Raw genomic sequence first — 7,787 nt, 5'->3', positions numbered from 1 at the left:
TGGCAAAAGCCATAATTGAAAATACTTGAATTTCTCGAAAACTGTGGATTTGAATTGCCTGTAATTTATTTAGAAATTAGCTTTAATGATGCCCCTTCGAATGCGATACCGTGCAAGTTGGCACAACCTCTGTGAGAGCTGTATGAATTAATTAAAGTTTGCATATATATTTTGATGGTTGATGTCACGGGTGCATACGATTTCTCGCTGGCCTGGACAGTGTGACCGCGTGGCAAAAGCCATAATTGAAAATACTTGAATTTCTCGAAAACTGTGGATTTGAGTTGCCTGTAATTTATTCAGAAATTAGCTAAAATGATGCCCCTTCTAATGCGATACCGTGCAAGTTGGCACAACCTCTGTGAAAGTTGTATAAAGTTATAGAAAGTTGGCGTCGAATGATTGTCATGGCTAAGCTGTTTACATTGTGGTTCATGTCTTAGTATCTAAAGGTTCAGTTTCTGGATTAAACGGTCTTTTATTAACCTTTTTAGCACCCCCAACTGTAAAGCAGTTGTCTCAAAATCTGTGGGTTTGATTTTGATAAAATTTTCACAGAACACTCCTTAGATTATCCCCTATCTACCCATATACCGTGCATGTTGGCACAACTTCTAGGAGTGGAGCCGTAGGTAATTTCATTTTTGCCCCCTTTTTTGTATGGGGAAAATCCGAGGTTGCGTCACTGTTAGGCTATTTTCTCGAAAACTGTGGGTTTGATTTTATTGAAACTTTCAGAAAAGGAGCTTGAATTAACCCCCAATAGCTTGGCTTATCGTGCATATTGGCACAACTTCTGTGAGGGGAGCAGTTAAGAAAATTGTGGGGACACGATTTTTCAAATGCATTTTTGAAACATTAATAGACCTCGGATGTGTCTCAAACCTACCTAGATCGATAGATCTTTTCTTTCTTAACAATCTAGCATTTTAGATTTTTCGATTTGGTCCCCAAAAAGCGAGAAAATTTAAAAATAAAAAGAGCCCCCATGTTCCAAATTCCACCGTTCCACTTTCGTTGCTAACAGGCCGACGCTAATTTGACGGACATTGCTAACAGGCCGACGCTAATTTGAAGGACATAAATATTTATTTGTATTTACGCACTTACGTTTCCGTCACTTACGTTGCTGATAGCGATAACAGCGATAAGTCAGTTGAAAAATATCACGATATAAATATTTATTTTTATACGAAAAGTATCGATTTTGATACATTTCTCCCATCCCTAGCGTCGGCTTTTGAATATAATATAAACGACGCGCCGAAAGTAAATGTTATTTGTACCCCGTGCCCCGTGTATTTTTTTTCGCGTCTAGTAGTCCTTGTGCCCGTCGAACGGAAGTGTCAAACTCACCAGTGCTAGTCGCCCCAGTTGTGCAGTCAGTAGGAGCACAGGCTTCCACATTTCCACACAGGACAGACGTGTTTTCTGCTCTCGCTGCCCGGCAAACACAAACATTTATTGAATATTTTCTACACTTTTTGTTCGGTCGTGTTTTTTTTTATTTTGCTAAAGTCACGTTGTGCCATAGGTATTGTTTTCGGTTGGGTTTTCGGGGAACAGTGCCGTTGTTCGTCGGGGGTCTAGTGACCTTGCGCGACCCGCACCATGGACCTGCGCAGCTGGCGTAAGGTCCTTATCCAGTGGGTAAGTAGTAGAGATCCTGGGATCTTCGCAGGTCTTCCCGATGCCATCCACTTACGCGATTTCCCGACACAGGTCATCGAGTGTCGCTTCACCGAACACAACTTCATCACGCTGGAGCAGTCGGACATCGATGCCTTCTCGATCTACGTGCAAAAGGCCCAGGTGGCGCCGGTGGAGGAGGAGAACGCGCTGCCGACCCAGCCCGGGGAGCACCGCTCGCCTTTGCAGAACTTCCTCCGAGGTGAGTTCGGGTATTTTGCATTTCCAGCCCGAAATAATTTTGCATGTCATGTCTCCTGAAAAACAGGGTTGTCATCCTTCATCTATTTTACTACTATACTGTACTATTTTTTCAATACTATACTATACTATAGGGGATACTATTTTTTCAAAGTCATGGTTGCCCAAATGTCATGAGTCTACATTCCAAGACACCTTTGATATAGGAACTTTCATATAGAAAAAACATAGGCACCTACCAGAGTCGATTGTTAAAGAACTGATTATATGAGAATTTCACTTTGTTGTAAACAGAACAAGTGGAAATAATGGTATTCAAGGACTAATGGTCATTGTATATTATTTCAGTACTGTCTGGGTGTATTACCTCATATCTAGATAAGAAAAAAATGTTTTGGATATAGGAACATTCATGGGGAAAAGGAAGGACTTTGTATAGACCCTAACCGACTTGATATTTAACTTATAGAACTGATTATATGAGCAATTTTTTTTAATTTCAATAAAACTAGTTGAAATATAAGTATTGTTCAAGGGCAAATGTTTATTTTATTCCTATTTAGTCAAATATTGAATTGTGATTATAAATACAAGGGAATATAAATTCTTTTTAGATATGTACATATCAAATTCCCCTTTTTAATTTAGTTATTTTCTTATTTTGGGATTTTCAAAGGATTTTCTTTCTTCCATTTTACTTTACTTCACTTTATTGTCAATAAACTAGTTGAAATAGTAGGATTATTCAAGGATTAATGGCCATTTTATACAATTTTAGTGAAACCTTAGATTACTATAGGACATGCAAGGGTATGTACACTTCTCAAGTCCTCTTTTAAGCTAGTTCCCTTGGCGCCTCGAAAAGGTTTTGGGATTTTCCAATGATTTTCCTCCCCTAACTTGTTGCTTAAAACTAGCCAAATAATGAGACCCATTTTTATTCCAACGCAGATCATTATCCAGAGTTCAGTGCCCACATAGATGGCCGTGGACAACTTGTGACCGCGGACTACGTGTACGTCTAAACACTGCTCCTGCATTACTCGTGCGTGAAGCAGCCCAGCGTGTTCATCCACAGCATCTGCAAGAAGCTGCCTGAGCTAGTGCAGACTTGCATCGCAAACTTCTTCGGCCAGACGTTGGAGCAACAGCTGACGCGCCAATTTCTCCGCCAGTCTATGAACAATGTGGCTGTGATTTACCGCCAGGGCGTCCAGATCAGCCCCAGTCGTCCGAGCTGCAGCACCATGAGTCCCGAACTGACCATTGACACCACACCGGACACATCCTCGTCCACATCCGCATCGCCTCAGCCGCCGAGCAGCACGCCACAGTTCCGTCATCCAGCGCCTCCAAATGTCCGCCAACGAAATGCTAGCAGCGCACCCGGGAGCTGCACGGTGTTCGCGCCCAGCTGGAGGTGGTGTCCTACGAGAAGACCATGCTCGAGGAGCAGCAAACGAAGAAGGAGGACCTGATCATAGAAATGCTGGACAACACTGATGGGGCCAGAGGCTCGATGCTGTGCGAAGCAAGCCACACTCTCGCTTATCTCCAGCAAGATAGCGTTCTGCTTCTGCAGCTCTTCCCTCAGCTCGGCGTTCTCGTGCTCCTTCTCGCGCAGCTGCTTGTCGACCACAGAGCTGTCCAGATTCTCGTGCGTGGTGTTCGGGGACAGGGAACAGTTGAGCAAATCCGAGGACGCATTTAGAACCTCACGTCGGTTGTGTAACTCCTCGCGCGCTTCCTGTAGACAACGATCCATCTCCTGCTTGTCGCGCTTCAGAGAGCTGATTGTATCTTCTCTGGAAGATACAATCAGGCTGGATTCCTCCAGGCGCTGTTCCAGCTCCCGGATTCTGTCCACGCACGCGAGTATGTTCCCGGACGTTTTAAGCTATTCAAGAAGAAAAACAAAAAAAATATAAATATATATTTATGGAATTTTGGGTAGGTATTATGTAGGTACTTTCAATTTAGATTTCCTAAACGGCGCCCTTTTTCGCCAATATTAATTTTAGAATTATGTACCTAGTAGCTTAACATGATTAATAACCATTAAATATGAATTCAAAAATATTAATTTAACAAATAAAATTCCCTCTCAATACCCAAAGTGTGTACAGTTCCGACCCAAAGGTGACTAGTTTTTCGCTGATATTCACACAAAATTCAGCGCCTCTAAATGTCCGCTCCGCTCACACCCAGAACCGAGCTGCTGGAGCAGCGCACCCGGGAGCTGCGCGGTGTTCGCGCCCAGCTGGAGGTGGTGTCCTACGAGAAGACCATGCTCGAAGGGCAGCAAGTGGAGGAGGATCTGATTAAAACGCTAAACAAAGGTAAGAATGCCTCATAGATCTTGTGGCTTACATCCCTCTGATAGTAGTTAAATATGATAGTAACATATTTTATCGTTTTTTCCCATTACAGAGAACATGATGGCCAAGAGTCAACTGGCCAAGCTCAAGAACGCCGTCCAGAATGGTGAGAATGCCGACAACGTGCTAAATGAGTTCGATCATGTAGGTAGTAGACCACCAGATGGTCACAGGTACTTGGTGCCATAAACCAATAATAAAACTTTCCTCATTTCAGTTGAAGCGAAGCCTGATGAAGGAAAGCAGCCAAAAGGAGGCCATTATAGCCGAGACTAACGATAAGCTACAGGATTTGCGCGCCGAAAAATCCGAGCTTGTCGAGCAGGTATGCTACCTGTCTGATTTTATGGGGGCATTACACAAAAGAACTAAATCCGGCGAATTTTGTGTGAATATCAGCGAAAAACTAGTCACCTTTGGGTCGGAACTGTACACACTTTTGGTATTGAGAGGGAATTTTATTTGTTAAATTAATATTTTTGAATTCATATTTAATGGTTGTTAATTATTTAATTAAATTAAAGCTACTAGGTACATAATTCTAAAATTAATATTGGCGAAAAAGGGCGCTGTTTAGGAAATATAAATTCAAAGTACCTACATAATACCTACCCAAAATTCCATAAATATATATTTATATTTTTTTGTTTTTCTTCTTGAATAGCTGGAACAGCGCCTGGAGGAATCCAGCCTGAAGCGCGACAAGCAGGAGCTGGATCGTTGTCTACAGGAAGCGCGCGAGGAGTTACACAACCGACGTGAGGTTCTAAATGCGTCCTCGGATTTGCTCAACTGTTCCCTGTCCCCGAACACCACGCCCGAGAATCTGCACAGCTCTGTGGTCGACAAGCAGCTGCGCGAGAAGGAGCACGAGAACGCCGAGCTGAGGAAAGAGCTGCAGAAGCAGAACGCTATCTTGCTGGAGCTAAGCGAGAGTGTGGCTTGCTTCGTCGAGAAGCACAGCATCGAGCCTGACCGTCTGGCCCCATCAGTGTTGTCCAGCATTTCTATGATCAGGTCCTCCTTCTCCGTTTGCTGCTCCTCGAGCATGGTCTTCTCGTAGGACACCACCTCCAGCTGGGCGCGAACACCGTGCAGCTCCCGGGTGCGCTGCTAGCATTTCGTTGGCGGACATTTGGAGGCGCTGGATGACGGAACTGTGGCGTGCTGCTCGGCGGCTGAGGCGATGCGGATGTGGACGAGGATGTGTCCGGTGTGGTGTCAATGGTCAGTTCGGGACTCATGGTGCTGCAGCTCGGACGACTGGGGCTGATCTGGACGCCCTGGCGGTAAATCACAGCCACATTGTTCATAGACTGGCGGAGAAATTGGCGCGTCAGCTGTTGCTCCAACGTCTGGCCGAAGAAGTTTGCGATGCAGGTCTGCACTAGCTCCGGCAGCTTCTTGCAGATGCTGTGGATAAACACGCTGGGCTGCTTCACGCATGAGTAATGCAGGAGCAGTGTGTAGACATACACGTAGTCCGCGGTCACAAGTTGGCCACGGCCATCTATGTGGGCACTGAACTCTGGATAATGATCTCGGTGGAAGTTCTGCAGGGGGGGGGCGGTGCTCCCCAGGCTGGGCCGGCAGCGCGTTCTCCTCCTCTACCGGCGCCACCTGGGCCTTTTGCACGTAGATCGAGAAGAAGGCATCGATGTCCGACTGCTCCAGTGTGATGAAGTTGTGTTCGGTGAAGCGACACTCGATGACCTACTGGATAAGGACCTTACGCCAGCTGCGCAGGTCCATGGTGCGGGTCGCGCAAGGTCACTAGACCCCCAAGACGAACAATGGCACTGTTCCCCGAAAACCGAAACGAAAACAATACCGATGGCACAACGTGACTTTAGCAAAATAAAAAAAACCACCGAACAAAAAGTGTAGAAAATATTCACTAAATGTTTGTTTGCCGGGCAGAGAGAGCAGCAAACAGGCCTGTCGTGTGTGGAAATGTGGAAACTTGTGGTCCTACTGACTGCACAACTGGGGCGACTAGCACTGGTGAGTTTGACACTTCCGTTCGACGGGCACAAGGACTACTAGACGCGAAAAAAAAAACACGGGGCACGGGGAACAAATAACAATTACTTTCGGCGCGTCGTTTATTTTATATTCAAAAAACAGCAACAAACGGAAAACACAAGCGAGCGGCCACAGCAAGCAAACACAACAGACGCAAAACAACATTGAAAGTTGTAAAGAAGTCTCGTAGGCTGGGATATACTCAGTCCCGCCAGGGTCTCTTTACCGAAAATATTTGTAAAGATATGGGACAAAAAGGTCTAATACGAAAATCGGTTGGCTGGCGTGAGATGTAGAGTGCCAGCCACCGGGGTACGGAGTGAGAGAAACAGTTTATTCGGTGTCTGTAGCAGAGTGAAAAGCGTCAGCGGTAACGCGCATTTGGGCCTGGCTCATAGCATTCGCTACGAGAAGGCCGAGATAGAGGGGATCGATTATGGGGACAACTTTTCCCTAGGGCAGAATTTATGGCCTAAAATCTAGGCATTTGTCTGGAAATATTCATATTTATGCGTGGCCAGCTTGATTGGATTTTTTTCCCTACGAGTTGCATTAAAATCAGGCGAGAAATACATTTATTGGGGTATTTTTATTGATTCATTTGTAACTCGAGTTTCTACTTTATTTTGTTTTCCCAGTGTAGTCGGGCGCGAGTTGGCTCAATACAGCCGGCAGTGATAGAAGAAGAAGAATAAATTTTGCTTTTAAAAAAATATTTCCCGAAGTTCCTTTGGAAAGAGGGTGTGGCAGTGCGTAGTATTTTTAATATCTGAGAAATATTTTTATTTAATTAATGAGCAACAGGTTTCCTAAAGTTGAGTCCACCCCTTTCTCTCGGTGTAGTCAGCTCGGAAATCAAATCAGAAATCAAAGTAGTCAAAGGGAAAAAGAACAACATGGCAGCGGCAAATTTTGTGTTCAGATATGTAAGAAAATATTCTTTGTTAAAATTCTTGGTTCATGTTTTTTTTTCTCAGTGCTCGCAATTAACGGGTTAGGTTAGGTCATGGTTTATAAATTCTAGCCTACTCTGGGCGAAACCGCATCGAGGCCTTCGAGAAATTTCTCATTGCACGGGACTCTCACGCTCTCACGCACACACACACGCGTGACTCCGGGTGCTCCGCCGCTGGTCCTGGGCAGGCACACTCTCCTCGAGGTCGTCTAGGTAAACTCCTTCCTGGGTCACTTGGCATCAGCCCGAAGGCAAAAGACTCCTGTTGTCCACATAAATATGCTCTGCTCGCACTTCTGATCCCGTGCGCCGCCTTTGCAAGAGTCCCCTGCTTCTCGCACTTCTGGTCCGGTGCGCCGCGTTTTCCAAAAGTCCAAAAGTGAACTGCTCGCACTTCTGGTCCGGTGCGCCGCGTTTTCCAAAAGAGAGACCTGATTCTGATCCCGTGCACCGCCTTTGCAAAAATGACTCCTCGCACTTCTGATCCCGTGCACCGCCTTTTCCAAAAGAGAGCTCCTGTTTCTGATCCCGTGCACCGC

At 45.3% G+C, this 7,787-nt stretch overlaps 1 pseudogene; it reads left to right on the top strand.

The window, feature by feature from the left end:
- The first annotated feature begins 1,177 nt into the window (after positions 1-1,177).
- On the top strand, positions 1,178-6,149 carry LOC139353687 (uncharacterized; annotated as a pseudogene).
- The last annotated feature ends 1,638 nt before the right edge of the window (positions 6,150-7,787 follow it).

Source organism: Drosophila suzukii, chromosome Y (assembly GCF_043229965.1).
Source record: "Drosophila suzukii chromosome Y, CBGP_Dsuzu_IsoJpt1.0, whole genome shotgun sequence".
Classification (NCBI taxonomy): domain Eukaryota; kingdom Metazoa; phylum Arthropoda; class Insecta; order Diptera; family Drosophilidae; genus Drosophila; species Drosophila suzukii.
The sequence above is the reverse complement of the archived record's forward strand: the minus strand, read 5'-3'. Positions and strand labels throughout refer to the sequence as shown.